We start from the raw sequence: 15,768 nt of genomic DNA on the forward strand, positions 1-15,768 counted from the left end.
ACTTAATGAAAATCCAGCAAAGAGATTAGCTGGACAAATATACAAAAATCTGTGAAAGGTTGTCAAGTTTATTTGCTCATTGAAATAATTCTAATCTGATTGAGTTCATTGTGGGTAAATGTAACATGTAATACTATACATTGTAATTTAGCATAATAAACTTGGATGAACAGGTGCCATCTAAAGCACTACGATGAAGTAGTAAGATACAGCATGGTAGCAAAATGTGCAGATTAAACCTGATTGGGAGGAAAGAGGGAGACATTTTCACAATTTCCCACCACCTTTTTTAAAAATGCTACCCTCTGTCATTGATCCAAACATGAGGAATTTTGTCATTTTTAATTATTTTAACTAACATTATTATGAATTATCATTAATTATTTAGTATTATTTTTTCAAAATTCTAAATGTGGATATGATGAGTAAAGGGAAACAAATGTCTGCCTAACAAGAACAACAGTGGACCCAATCACACCTTCTTATTCAAGCAATCCCAGGAAGGATAGTCTTGTGATTGGGGCACTGGATCTTGAGGAGGTTCTTTGCTTTCTATGTGCCTCAATCCCCCATCAGTAAAATGGAGATATTATTTCCTTTCTCCCAACCTTTGTCTTTTTTTTCCTCTACTTACACTAATCTCTTTGGGGCAGGGAATCACTCTTATTCTTTTTCTAAATAGGGCATAGCACAATGATGCCATGATCTTGATCAGGACCTCAACCATACTATTATGACTGAAGGCAAAGGAAGAGGAAGGGGCTTTGAGGAAAGAAACTCTGCTAAATAATGTTTTAGTTAAATATTACTTTGTTGTTTTCCCTTTCTTTTATAATTACTTCCTAATGTGGGCTAATCTTACTCATGTCTGTAAATCAACTGTGTAGCCCATAGGACTAGCTTGCTTTTATTATATTTACTGCCTTGCCTTTATTATATTTTGCCTTCATTATATTCAGCTGTAATGCAAGGAAACTGCAGGCCTGTAAAACTTTTAGCTTAAGGAAGTTAGCATAGTTTGCATAAGTGTGCTTAAGTGGGTCTGTAACCTTTGGCATAGATAAATGGTTTAACGGTTACCTTTAGATTTTAGGAACTATGGATAGTTTGCTCAATTGGTAGGAGTTACAATTTACCAGTAAATGCTACTGCAAGGAACATGGATGTAATAGCCACAATTCTGTGTAAGCAAGAGGTGACAGGCATGACAATGAGCTAAGATGGTATATAGACATATCTATACATTAACCTACAGAATAAGTACATCTCAACATTATGTGAGTGAGGAAGCTAGATTTGGGCATGGTGGGTTGGACAGTAGCTCAGGCACTATAATAGGACCACCCACCATATGGATGAGGCTTTTTTCCAGGTCTCCATTTTTTGCTGTGCACTTTCTACCATCTGACCCTTCAACTCATTGAGGAACTTGGGCCATTCGAATGACTGGTATGCCAGAGACAGGGGAGGTCCTTTGTCTTTTCTTACCAGGTCCTCAAGGAAGGGTGTGAGTATGCAGATCTAAGAGCTTATGCAAAGAATGAAACCACAGAGAGCCTCAGTACTGTATTCCTCTTATCTTTTGATGAGGCTTGGAGCTTTTCTGTCTTTGTCCATTGTTCTAATAAAGATATCTAAGGATTTACTTTGTCCTCGGTGTGAGTGTCCTTGCCATCCACCCCAAGGCTCCCCACAAGATAGAGCTTTGTAGTTTTAGTTCTGTGTAGCCAGATTCTGGGGCTGTCAGGTCAACTGGACATCAGTACAAACATTAACCTCTAAAAGGGTGAGGCAACAACTGATCTCAAGGGTACTGTTACAGTGCTATAAAAACGAGGAGACTATGGCAACACTTGGATCAGTAAAAGAAGGTGAGTTTAATCCATAGTTAGACTGTAAGCTCTTTGGGATAGAGGCTGTTTTTCGTTCTATGTTTACAGCACCTAACACAATGGGGTCCTAGTCGGTGATTGGGGTTTAAAGGTGCTATGTTAATTGAAATATTATCATAATTATTTTTTTCTTTCTTTCATTCATTCATTCAAGGATAAGACTTGTACTGCTACTGTAACTCCTACTGATTTTCATGCTATCCATTGCAAGAATGGTTACAGTTGTATTTTCATTAGTTTAGTTCTGCGCAAACTGTAACTTCTGCCTTCAGCCACTAGCACGCACTGGGAATATATACTCCCCTATGTCTTCAGCCAAGCAGAAAAACACTGAGTGAGGCTGCTTCATTCTTCAAGGAGGAGACATGATGTTTGTAATTCATTATGTTCCTTTAGCTGTGAACATAAATTTATTTGACAAAATGAGTTTTCGGTACCAACAGTATTTTTATTTTAATGTCTGTGTTGTTTTTTAACTGCTTCACTCTGACTTAATCTCATCATTTTTTACTGTAATACAACAATTATTTTATTTTCTTCTTCTCTCTCTGGAGCCATCTTCCTATATTTGCTTTTCAACTCCTGAAACCTGAAGGTGAGTTACAGTCCTTATTCTCCCCTCCCCTCACATGATTCATGCTCTTACCTTCTCTTCAAATGAGAGAACATCACAGACTGGATTGCAAAATATACCCACTTTCCTCCATCAAACCCCTGGCATCTGGAAGTAGGATACATATAGAGGCAGAAAGAGAGAGAAATGACTATTTATGTACAACCTCCTAAGGTATTAGGATTTGATGTGATCAAAAAACAAACCACTAACATTTAATGTCCAAACACAACTACTTCCTGGAATGCAGGAAGCCTGAACAGACCGATAAAAAGATCTCAAGTTCTTCAAAATCTTTTTTTTTTTAAAACTAACAGGCAATTATTTACTACTATATTCCCAGAAACTTTCCTTTCTCCCAAGAAGTGAAGTAAGAATGTGCCAAACTTTCCTTCATACAAACAGCAGAGCTGTGGCTGTTCATATCATTAGAAACAACGAGGAGTCCTTTGCTGATACAAACTAACATGGCTACCACTCGGAAACCTGTTCAAATATATAAATAGCTGGTACCTTTGTATTAGTTGAGGCATCCACAAATACAGTGTACATGATCACTGGAGGCATCTACAATCTCAGCAGAATTCTCACCAACATTTTCTAGAAAACAGAATAGATAATATTCCCCTAAAGGAATGTTTTGGTAGGTACTAGAATAATATTGTGGATCGATTTACAGACCACTCCAAAACCCCTCCAGAAAGAATTACTCCTTCTCCTCATTGACACATCAGGGAATCTGTGCACTTGATAACTTCCTGCTAATAAGCAATCTGATACCAGCCTGTCAATCATTATTTAACTATGTTATTGGTTGGGCGAGTTCTGAGCCAAGCCTTCAATTTTTCTGCTAAATTCTGTTCCTTTTGTCCCTGGGGCCAAATTATGGGTCCTATGTCTGGGACCTCAGTCCCTGAAGTCAAGCAAGTACATTGGGAGATAAGCTTTTTCACTTTAAAAAAAAGTAATTTTCATGGGTGCAGAGAAAGGCTTAGACCAAGTATAATCAATATTGTAGAGTATGCCTGAGTCTGCAGACAGCCTGAAATGAAATCTCAAAGAGGTATGAACTACCCCACTCATCTTCATGGCATATCAATTCCAACTCCACCTTTCGGGGAGGCCTCTGCCAAACAAACCCATGCAGAGGACTCTGAATGGCAGGACAAGAAGGAAAATGCACTGGACCCAGCCCTCTCACTCAGACACATTCCTGCTGCTGGGATAAAAATTGGGCGTGGATAGTGGGCACAAGAGGAAGCCCTCTGCCAACACCACTCCACACAGGGCTATGGGCAAGGTACAGTTTTACTGTACAATAGAAAGAGAACCCCAGTGAATGGAAATTTTGTTTTAAGGGACACTGTTACATTGTATACAATTTAATGTACTTGGACTCAGAAGAATTAGCCTTGTGTAATATATGAATAGTTTATGAAAGGGCCTTGTTTGGAAAGGAAAAGCTTGAACGGGATTCAAGGTTTCTCTTTGTAAAAGAGCACAGTGAATGGTGGATTGGGTAGGAAAATATAGATATAGACAAAACAAACGGTCTCAAAGAAGAGGTGATATAGAGTTTTATTGTAGCAAGGATGTCCGTATGGACAAGTGACTATAGATTGGGAACTACAAATAAGAGGTCTCTAACACTATGGAATCTGGCACCTACTTTTTAAGAGGCCTCTGATACCATGAGACTTAGGATGTGTCTAAATTGCAATCAGAGGGTGTGACTGCAGCTTGCATAGATATACTCAAACTAGCTTTAATCTATCTAGTTTCAGAGTAGGGAAGACATGGCAGCATGTGCAACAGCATGGGCTAGCCCTATGAGTAATTACCCAGGTTTTGAGTGGGCTTGTACAACTCGCACTTAAACCCACGTTTCAGGGCATCACTGCTTTGGTACACAAACTAGATAGATTAAAGCTAGCTCTGGTATGACTACTCAAGTTGCAGTTATACCCCATGCTGCTCTATACACATACTCACTGTAGAAACCTTGCTGTCATTCTTCCCATCCTTCACGTTACTCACAAGGTGCTTCTTCACTTTGATTTCATTTCATGCATCCACCTTCTCTACTAGCATAGGTGAAGCGCAGTACTGCACATCATGCCTTGCAGTTTGGCAACATTGATTATGATACTGAAAATTACTTCATAGTAGTGTGAACAGCAGTAAGATAAACCTTGGTTCCCCTTAGCCATGACCTGGTCTCCTTGCAGTGCTGTTTGCAAAACAGGAAAATGATTTCATGAATATTTTCTACATTGTTTTCATTTTGCAGGCTTCCATTTTCAGACATTCTTTCTGCAATGTTTTAGTGTTTTTAAAAAAAAATCAGAATCATGATTTTGTATTGCTTCTTGAGAACTAAGACTGGTCAGATTTTTTTTTTCCTTGCAGAAAATTTCAACAAAAATGAAGGGAAAAAATCATTTGTATCAAAAATGTCAAGGGAAAATGTTGTCTCTTTATTGGAAAAACAAAAGTGTCAGAAACTCTCCATGGAAATTGCCATTGCACCTAAAACCCAATTTTCTGTTAAAAAAAGGTTTTGACAGAAACTACACAACCGGCTTTACTGCAACTATCCCCCTCCCTTCCCCCAGCAAACAAACACTAGAGAGAACAACTTTGGTTAAATAATTTTCTGGGAAATCTTTTTTGCTAAAAGTGTTTTGTTTGTAACAGGCATTTTTAGATTAATATTTTTCATGTGAAAAATGCACAATTCTGTCTCTGAGTGAATAACAAAATCATGTCCCGACTAGAGCGGAGCCAGCTGGTTCAGATAAAATAAGAACCAATCCAAATCTTCATCTATCTCTAGTCTAATCAAACCTGAACTGCCCCAGGTATCCCTATTATAGCAAGGGCTCCACAGAAAAAGTAATACAATTTCTTTGTGTATTACTTCCTTTTTCTGAGAAAATAGGTTCCTTTTCTTGCCCCAATCTCATCCTGCAAATTATCCCAGTCTATGCTTCCTGCTGCCACAAGAAATTTGGACCCATAGTCTGTGTCCCTCAGCTTCCTGACAAGTTCAAGAAACAGAAACTTCTAATAGTTTTAGTCTAACAGTCTAATGGTCTATTTTTAGATCCCATGTCTGTTGTCCTTTGAGTAAAGCAGAAGCTGGTATCAGTATATAGCTGGCTTCTTGGGGCAAAATTCAAGAGTTGTAAAAATATACAAAAATATTGTGCATTTTTTGGAAAAAAACAAGTGACATATCCTCCTAATTCTTCTACATAAGAACAAACCAAGGCCCCAGTCTTGCAGCTAGTTGTATGTGGGCCATGGAATTCACTGGGGTTCACTAGGGCCCATGGGTCCACCTGCAGGCATCATATCTCAAGACTGGAGCTTAAGGCCCTGATCCCACAATCAGAATCATGTGGATGGACCCTTGTACCAGTATAGAGTTTCAATGAATTCAATAACGAACCCTCAAAAGAGAGAGATTGAGAACATTTGAAAAACCATCACAGGTATTTGGGGGAGGTCAGTAATAAGTGGCCTTTTAGAGATGTCTAACAATTCACTCGAAGAAGTACTAGCAATCAAGGAGAAATCTTTCCACGGACAGCTAAAGGTTTTTAAATAGGCTTTCAAAACAATCTACCCCAACAATGCAGGTCAGCACAGGTGGATTTACTGTCTGAAGTTGATCCAGCTTGGCAAGGGTTAGTCCATTTTTTTTAAAGAATAATTTTATTTTGTCTTCTGTAGTGTCATCTGATTGTGACTGGATTTTTAAGATTAACAAACCAGACAGCAATGCTATAATTTAATTAATGGTATAAGGTTTTAGTGCTCTCTGGTGTGACTCGAACATGTATAACCTATAGGAAAAAGTTCTGGTTCTTTCAACCAGAAATAAAACATATCAATGGAGAATTTAGAGTTTTATATTCTTCTCACTATTGGATTAAGGGGAATAATCGAGGTTTATTTTGTGATATCTATGAAGATGCAGACTTTCTGAGGGAGGAACTGACTAAACACTTTAGTTATCTTTCTGAGTTTAAAACAATATCAGGCAGTGCTGATGAGAAAAGATACTCAGGGACACCTCCTAAATCTAGATTAAATCTAGAATAAAATCACAATAAATTGTGACAAAGGGAAAGATGCCTGTGCGTAATTCTATCCTATTTCACTTTACTGACACCCCTAAATCTGATTCAACTACTAAATTGTTACTACTTTTATAAATAATGGGGAGAGAAGTCAGAAGAAAGCTCCTCATATAAACTTTGAATGTTATGAGCTCGCCTAGTCTGACCTGATATTGCCAAAGTCCATTCAAATCCAAGTTGTCTCGATGCCATTCTGGCTGCTCTCTTCTGACCCAGTGCATGATGTTATATCCTACAATCCATGCAGTGCAAGACTTGCATCATCCCATGGAATAACTTCTGCCAAGATAAGAAGAGAGACAAGGTGGGTGAGGTAATATCTTTCACTGGTCCAGCTTCTCTTTGTGTGATAGGCAAGTTTTCGAGCTTACACAGAGCTCTAAAATCCTGGGATCAACACTGCATACAAAAAATGAGAAAAGAAGAGAAATACAGGTTAACACCTTGGTGTCTGAAAATGGCTTACCAGCCTGTTAAAAGCACCCTCAATGCCACAGACAGATGGCCTAAATCAGTGGCTTTCAACCTGTGGTACGCAAACTATGTCTGAGATTTCTAAAGGCGTCTGCACCTCTATTCACAATTTTGTAGGGGTCTGCAAATGAAAAAAGGTTGAAAACCACTGGCCTAAATCTACTAGTACAGGTTGATGTGGCAATGCCTGTCTTAAAAGAGTGAGTACCTCAAAGCATTGTGTGTGGTAATGAGAGGGGCATTGGAAGGCTGTCTAAGAAGTGGCTTTGGGTTACGATTGTCATGGAAAGAGAGAAACCACTCTCTAAAGAGACCGTAGGGAAGGTAATACTCAATTACAGCAGGCAGACTCCATGTGGCACCTCAACAAACCCATGTGTCGTCCTACACATTTCTGATATGCCTTGTAAAGCTACAGATGCAACTCTGAGTGTTCTAGACCCAAATGCAAGTTTGTATGAGTAACTATTCCTGGGGGAATGTTTTGAAGTATAGTATTCATCTAGCTTGCCTGCAGTCGCTGGAGATGAACTGGCAGAGATAAGTCATTCATTCCCTTACAGAGGGCTGGCTTTGGGCTACCTGCAGCTGGTCCAAGCCTCTGTCCAACCGAGGCATAACCCATCTTGTCACTCTTTCATTGGATGTGGCTGATTGGCCAGAGATTATTATGCTGGTGTTGTTTATTTCTATTACGACAGCACCTGAGATCCTAATGAAGGATCAGGACCTATTGTGTTTGGCACTGGTCAGATAAATAACAAAGAAGATTGTACCTCCCGTAAAGTCCCTTCGCCCAGGCCAGTGGTTCACCACGTTGCATTCCATTGTGCCTCGGGAAGACTTACCTTCATCACACCGTCCATCACTGTGCTGTGGGACACTTACCTTGAAGGATCCTGACATCTCCACAGCCATGCCTGTCCTGGGAGCATGAGTATGCGAGTGTGACACTCCCCTCACCCCCTGTTCTTTTGGGCTTAGCTATGTGCTGTTTTCTGCCAAACTCTGGTAGGTCAGTAGTCCTCTCTAAGCTTACTAGCTGGCACAATTTTGGGTAACATCTCTATCCTCATTTTCTTTGGAGGCATTTTTTATGCATTTGATGCATGACATGTGGGTGTGAATAAATACAATGTTCTGCTCTCTGGTTCCTAATCATGCACCTTGAATCATTTCAGACTGAAGGAGGACTAACTAGTAGATGATTCTGTGAGCATCAGTTTGTAGAACTTTTGGACCATATGCACTTGCCACTGGGCTCACCTAGTCACAGTTTTCTCTAATCCGCCCCACCTATATGTCTAGTGCCTTTGGGCATTTGTGGTTGGTAACACTGCCACCTCGTCCACAGAGTGCAGGTCAGGGGAGCATGTGCAAAGATGGCTTAAATTTCACCTTTGTATTCCTCCAATGCTGGTGACTTCTCCATGCTGGGCCGGTCCCTTTCATCAGTCTGAGGGTTGCAAACTTCCCCAGGGAGTCAAAAATGCAGTAGAACATCAGCATGGCACAGAAATATCCTGGAAATGCCCCCCTTTCTCTGGCCACACATCCTGTTTTATGCTACAATAAGCAGATGTGAAAGGTAATGGCATCAGAGCCCCTATACTGGCCCTATGCCACTAGAGGACCCTTTTGCACTGGGCTGATACATGTTGGGCCAATTACACCAGGCACATTTAATTCAGGATGTGCATCCCAAACCAGCTACATTGCACTGGAGGCTCTGGATCCCGGAAGATTTTTCTGTGGCAGTGGAGCATCAATGTCACTATCACTTGCGTAATATATTTTTTGAAAGGCACCTCTCATCCAGAATGCTTATGGATGACTCTAGATTTGTAGAAGGGACTCTGGTATTACTATCTATCCTAAATAAATGGGCTTAGAAGGCTTAGATTTTTTTCATTGGTAAATATCTATTTCATCATACTCACACAAACTGACAAAAAATATTTCCAAAAATGTACAGATAGTCAAAGTAAGAAAATGCTGCTTAAGAACTTATTAGAGTTTGATTTAAGGATATTTACTTTGTCCATTTTGGCATGTGATGTTGACAATTTGTGTTTTTACAGTTATAAGGCTTTAGCTTTTTGAATCTCAATGTCATTTAATAATTATTGTCTGACCCCCTCCCCATAATTTCCCACCACTGTGAAAATTTTTAAAATGATTAAAACTTCTAATGTTGTACAACTGTGAACATTTAGATAGATGTAAATTTTTAAGCAATGCTTAAAATAGTGATATTTTCCATCAAAATTATTTAAAAAATGAATTCTGCCAAACGTATAAATAAACCATGTATATGAGAGAAATTCCCACATCATTCATGATGACACAGCTGCAGTCATGTCTCACTGAATTCAAAAACCACAGGAAGCTGCAACAAGCAACAATTCCAATTTTTCAGTCTATGAAAAATTTCAATCACCATTTTGATACTGTCAATTAAAGGGCTATCTTTAAAAAACCCTTTACAATTTCAACCAGCTCCACCCATCTGGTTCTGGTTTGACATTTCAGAGATTCATAGGGTTTAAGGACAGAAGGGGCCATTAGATCACCTAGTCAGGCCCCCTGTATAACACAGGTCATATGTTTCACCCAATTCCCCTGTACAGAGCCCAATAACTTGTATTTGACTTCAGCATAACTTGTGTTGGCAAAAGCATAAAGAAAGAGATCCAGTCTTCATCTGAAAACAATCAAGACATTGAGAACCCCCCACTTCCATTGGTAGTTTATTCCAGTGGTTAAATCATTGTCACTCAAGGCCGGTGCTTCCATTAGGCGACTCTAGATGGTTGCCTAGGGCACCAGGATTTGGGAGGCGGCATTTTGCGCGCTCCCCACAGGGGCGCAGGAGCTTCGGGTTCCGCTCCCGTCACGCCGCTGAAGAAGGACCCTCCGCTGACATGCCACGGAAAACAGCGGCAGGCAATTGAGCTACCGCCGACATTTCGGCAATGACTGCTGCTGTCTCCTGCAGCATTTCGGCGGAGGGTCCTTCTTCGGCGGCGCGACGGGAGCAGAACTGGAAGCTCCCGCGCACCTCGTGGGGAGGGATCAAAATGCTGCCTCCCGTCCCCCGAATTCTGCCTAGGGTGCCAGAAACCCTGGCGCTGCTCCTGTTGTCACTGTTTAAAATTTGTGCCTTATTTCTAATTTGAATTTGTTTGGCTTCAGCTTCCAGCCATTAGTTCTTATTATGCTTTTCTCTTCAAGATTAAAGAGCCCATTAGTACCCTGCATTTTCTTCCCATGAAGGTACATACCCACTGTAATCAAGTCATTTCTCAGTCTTCTTTTTCATAAGCTAAACAGATTGAGCTCTTTAATAGGCTCTTCCTATAAGGCATTTTCTTCAGCCTTTGAATCATTTTTGTGGCTCTTTTCTGCACCCTCTCCAATTTTTTTAACACCTCTTTAAAAGTATGGACACCAGAACTGTGTGTATGCAGTATTCCAGCATTGGTCTCACCACCACTGTATACAGAGAAAACTCACCTCCCTACTCCTACTCCCCTGTTTATGCATCCAAGGATCACATTAGCCATTTTTGCATCAGCATCGCCCTGAGAGCTCAATATTGAGTTGCTTGTCCAGAAGGCTTTCAACCTGATGAGAAGAACTGAATTGTTATCAGATACTCACCTAATAGGAATCTCTCTCTGGAGAACAGAACAGAAAGTTACAGAGGACGGATTGATGGGTGTCCTTGTGGTATGAAGCAAGCAGCTATCTAGAGAGGTTTTTCTGCTACCCTTATTTTCAAGAACTCAGCATCCAAAGGTCTCAGCTCTTTTGAAAATCTGGCCCCATATATTTAAAGTAAAATCAGGGACCACATATCTCCATTTCAGTCCACTCTGGTTGAGAGTTAAAACAACAGAAACCAAGGAGAGTGTTTGTTTATGAAGCTAGAAAACAATAATAAAAATGTAGGGCACGGCTAAACTTCCATTTTCTTTTATCTGCCAGAAGCAGTCTTCACTGATTTTGATGCAGCTATTAGCCCATGTAAATTTAATTACATGTTTAATACAATTAAAAAATAATCTGGAAGGATCAAAAACAGATAAATAAGACTAGACTAAATATTCATTTTTAAACATGGTTATTCATGATACCATGAAAGATATGACCTGCAGTGACTAAGCTCTTTAATCAGTATAGCAAGATGAGAGCTCTAATTTAAATGAAAGTCAGTGATCTGAACTCCACAATCTTTCATTTCTTTGCATAGGGACACTTCTCTTTTAAAGCACTGAAATTAGTTTGAGGAATGGAGATTGCTAATGTTCCTCCTTTTCCGCAAATTCCATTTAAGACCAGATATTTTCCAAGACAGCTTCAAAGATGCATTAATGGATTTGAAATAGGATTAATTATATTTTAAAAACATTGTATTATGAACATATTGTACAACATTGTGTGTTATACCATTAACTTCTGTAACTCCTAACATATTGCTTGGGCAAAGAATCCCATAGCCACAGTGAAAAGCAGAGGTTGTAACTGTAAAGATTTATACTGAGACTGTAAACCCTTCATGGCAGGGACCATCTCTTTGTATAGCACTGTGGCACTGAGGCCACCTGATAAGGTGAAAACCTAATCACAGGATAGAAAGAGTTAACAACCAATTAGTTACATCTACTGCACCTGTGCTGTAATTAATTAGTTCCTTCTCAGCCAAAGGGGCTGGAATTGATGCATCAGGTGATAAATTAATGGCCATCGGGGCCTCGTAGAAGGGAGTTCAATCTGAAGGGAGGAGCCACATGAAGCAGAGGGAATCCTGTGAAGGAACCTGAGCCAGAGTGTGCAAGGGAGCAGATACCTCAGGGAGACTCAGTCTCAAGGGCCAGGGCTCAAATACTGGAGCTGGGATAGGATGACCAGGTGTCCCAATTTTTGGGTCTTTTTCTTATATAGGCTCCTATTACCCCCCACACCCTGTCCCGATTTTTCACACTTGCTGTCTGGTCACCCTAAGCTGGGGAGAAGACTCTGAGTAGCTGAGAAACAGGAGTGGCTTTAGTGGGGGTTCCTGGGTTCAATTGCACCAACAGAAATCATGAACCCACCCCTACAGCAGCACCTCCTGTCCTATTGGACTGGGCTCAGCTTCAGGTGTTGCAAGCTGGTGCACTGGGTCACAGTGTCACTGATGGGTGGCTGGGCCAAACCTGAGTGGCCCTGTGACCCAATGCACCAGATCACAATGCCCAGAGCAGGAAGCTGGGCCTCGCCCCTTCTGACAGGAGCCACAGCTATGGGGTAAGCATAGGGCAGGCTCACTCTCCACACATACACACACCTTGCGGCCTCCCCTTTTCACCGGGTCAGGATTAGGGTTGCAGTGCCATGGTGAAGAGCGCTGCTGCAGATGATTGTCAGTCCCTTGGCAGTTTAGTACACTACACCCACTGAATTGGGAGGCTACCTGCTCCACTGCTGAGCAAGGAGTTTGAAGAGTCCAGAGGGAGGGCTGATTTGTTGAGAAACTTCGGATATTAGTTTGAGCATTTGTTACCCTGAATTAGATGCTTCTTAGCTGGCAGGCTGAGTTGCGCACAAAGGCAGACGGCCTACCAGGGTGCTTGGAGTGTTTCAAACAGCACTACATTAAAATGCACTAGGAAATCTTTAGTAGGCACCAGCAGGGTCTATGTGGACAAATTAATGCACAGCATGTTTGTATGCTTTAGAAATCACACTCCCATAGTCCACATTACTACACTGTGTAGACAAGCCCTTAGATATAAGTAACCATTTCCAGTGTTTTTCCAGTGTTTATTGGATATAACTGAAAATCTGAAGTCCTACACACTCATCATCATAGTACCTGAGTACCTTCCAGCAGTGCATTAAGAAACATGACTACAAATCTGTCATGTGTTTGTTCTCTCACTCTCTCCCTAGAGGGAGGAGCCAGCCATGATTCTGCGACAGGAGATCTGGCCAGAGGGGCAGTTGAAGCGGGTTCGTCACCGACAGGTCCATGAGTGTGCAGAACTAGTGCTGGAGAGCTAAGCCAGGTCTATCAGGACAATCTTGGCCTTGTCCTGAGTGATCTTCATGAGGACTTTGTGTACATCAGAACCCCCGACCAAGGAAGTAGAAAGGTGTCCGAAAAGGAGCCCCTATCAAGCCACCATAACGAGCAGAACCAGTGGCACTTCCTGTCCTGCTGAAACACGAACATGTCCACCCGGGGAGACCCCCACTTTTGGAAGATCTGGTCGATGACCTCAGGGTGGACAGACCACTTGTGGTGAGACAAGAAGGTTCTGCTGAGGCAATCTGCCAATACACTTCTGGTTCCGGGGAGATGCCCTGCCACAAGATAAATGGCATGCTGCACCCAAAAGTCCCTCAGTTGGAGGGCTTCCTGGTAGAGGGCTGATGACTTGGCTCCAGGGCCAGTGCTACCATGTAGGCGGACTAGGCTGTTGCCTAGGGCGCCAGGATTTGGGGGCGCCAAAAAGTGGCACCCTCCAATTTTTTTTTAAGTGTTTGAGCAGCCGCTGTCCTGGGAGGGAGAGGGAGTCTGAGCTGCCACCGGTAGCCCAGGGGTTCCCCTGAGTCAGCAAGCCGCCAGCAGCCGAGGGGTTCCCCTGAGTCAGTGGGCCACTGCCGGCAGCCGGCAGCCCAGGGGTTCCCCTGGGTCAGTGTGCAGCCAGCAGCCCGGGGGTTTCACCGCGCAGTCGCTGCTTCGCATCTCAGCTATTTGGCGCCGCAAGCCTGGGAGGAGAATTAGAGCAGGGCAGCGTGCTAGGAGAGGATGCGGAGCAGAGGTGAGCTAGGGTGGGGAAATACCGCAGGACTCCAGGGCCTGGGGGTGGGGAGCTGCTGTGGGGGGGCACCTCAGGGCAGAGGGGAGCTGCTGCAGGGCTGGGGGGGCACAAGGTGGAAGTTTTGCCTAGGGCGCGAAACTTCCTTGTGCCGGCCCTGCTTGGCTCCATCCTGCTTGTTGATATAAAACATCTAACAGGGAGTTTCGCAAGGGAGTTCTCCAGGTGAAGGAGGAGCAAATACAGCATCTGTAGGGTAAGTGACTGTCTGCAGTGTATGTGTTTGTTTGTATTTGGGGGTTACTTGCTGTGTGCCGAGCTTGTGTTTGTCAGTCTGTCTGTTTGTTTGTTTGAAGGACTGTGTGCTGTAGCTGGCAGTTGGAGGCTGAGCTGCAAAGAAAGGTTTGAAAACTAGAAGCCTCTGGTAATTGGCTGAGCCTTAACCAGTGGGTGGGGCATTCACTCAGTCCAGGGCTTTATAAAGCCGTGCACAAGTGACCAGGGGCTGCTAACAGGGAGTTTCGCAAGGGAGTTTGGAAGGGGAGTAGGAAGGCAGCGGGGTCCCTTGTCTATTCTATCCGTGACCCGTTAGTACCTTGAAAACCTATAAGCCAAACTACATCCAAAACCTTGCTCTTTAAAGCAGAGCAGAGCGGACAGGGAGCTGCAGACAGGGGAGTTTGAGAGGGAGTTTGACACAGGGAGGATTATGATGGTTAGGAAGACCCGCAACAACTGTTTCTGTCTCCTCCACCTCCGCCTGTAGCCAGACAGAGCACCAGAGCATGGATGCTTCTACCCAGATACTGGTGTGGTTTTGCAAAGACTGTAACTTGCAATTTCCACTTACTGATATCCAGGCTGGGGGGGCATCCAATGTGAAAGGTGCCTACTGGTGAAATCTCTCAGGCAGCAGGTGGGAGAGCTACAGGAGGAGGTGGCTAGGTTGAGGAGCATCCGTGTCCACGAGCAATTCCTGGACAGTGTCCATGTGGGGACAGCTGAGGTAGCTGTCCCAGTTCACAGAACTGCTGACACACCACTGGTGGAGGAGGAGATGGCTCAGGGTGGACACTGGCAGCTGGTTACTTCTGGCAGCGGGCAGTGCTCCACCCCTGCTGCGAACCCTCCCGCTGTGGTAATAGGTAACAGTTATGCTCTTCTTGATACAGGAGAGAAGGAATCACCCCCTACAGTAAAGGAGGAGAAGCCTCGTACCCCTAAGGCTGGCAGATCTGCTGCCACCACTGAAAATAGGAAACGTAGGGTAGTGGTGGTCAGAGACTCTCTGCTGAGGGGGATGGAGGCGCCCATCTGTCGCCCTGACATTTCATCTTGGGAGGTATGCTGCCTGCCTGGGGCCCATATCCGAAATGTTACAGAGGCATTGTCGAGGATTATCTGGCCTTCTGACTACTACCCCTGCTACTCATCCATGTGGGCACAAATGATACTGCGAGGTGTGACGCTGAGCGGATCAAGAGTGACTACAGGGCTCTGGTAGTACGGGTGAAGGAGTTTGGAGCGCAGGTGGTATTCTCTTCAATTCTTCCTGTCAAAGGTAGGGGCCCAGGCAGAGATAGATGCATCATGGAGGTGAATGCCTGGCTGCGAAGATGGTGTCACCAGGAGGGCTCTGGCTTCCTCGACCACTGGATGCTATTCGAGGAAGGACTGCTAGGCAGAGATGGCGTTCACCTTTCGAGGAGGGGAAAGACCCTATTTGCACACAGACTGGCTAATCTAGTGAAGAGGGCTTTAAATTAGGTTCAACGGGGACAGGTGAGCAAAGCCCACAGGTAAGTGGGGAACATGAAGACCTGGGAGATGGG

The 15,768-nt window shown here is 43.2% G+C and overlaps 1 long non-coding RNA gene across 2 annotated transcripts; it reads right to left on the reverse strand.

Moving 5' to 3' along the window:
• Positions 1-436: 436 nt before the first annotated feature.
• On the reverse strand, positions 437-6,918 carry LOC115647278. Of its 2 annotated transcripts, none has more exons than XR_003999250.1 (4): positions 6,800-6,918; positions 3,019-3,105; positions 2,539-2,613; positions 437-2,288 (listed from the first exon to the last, which is right to left on the reverse strand). It is a non-coding gene; the product is annotated as an uncharacterized LOC115647278 (long non-coding RNA). The 2 variants fall into 2 exon arrangements; XR_003999249.1 differs by lacking the exon at positions 6,800-6,918 and adding an exon at positions 4,498-4,658.
• Between the last annotated feature and the right edge of the window lie 8,850 nt (positions 6,919-15,768).

This window comes from Gopherus evgoodei, chromosome 1, assembly GCF_007399415.2.
Source record: "Gopherus evgoodei ecotype Sinaloan lineage chromosome 1, rGopEvg1_v1.p, whole genome shotgun sequence".
Taxonomy (NCBI): domain Eukaryota; kingdom Metazoa; phylum Chordata; order Testudines; family Testudinidae; genus Gopherus; species Gopherus evgoodei.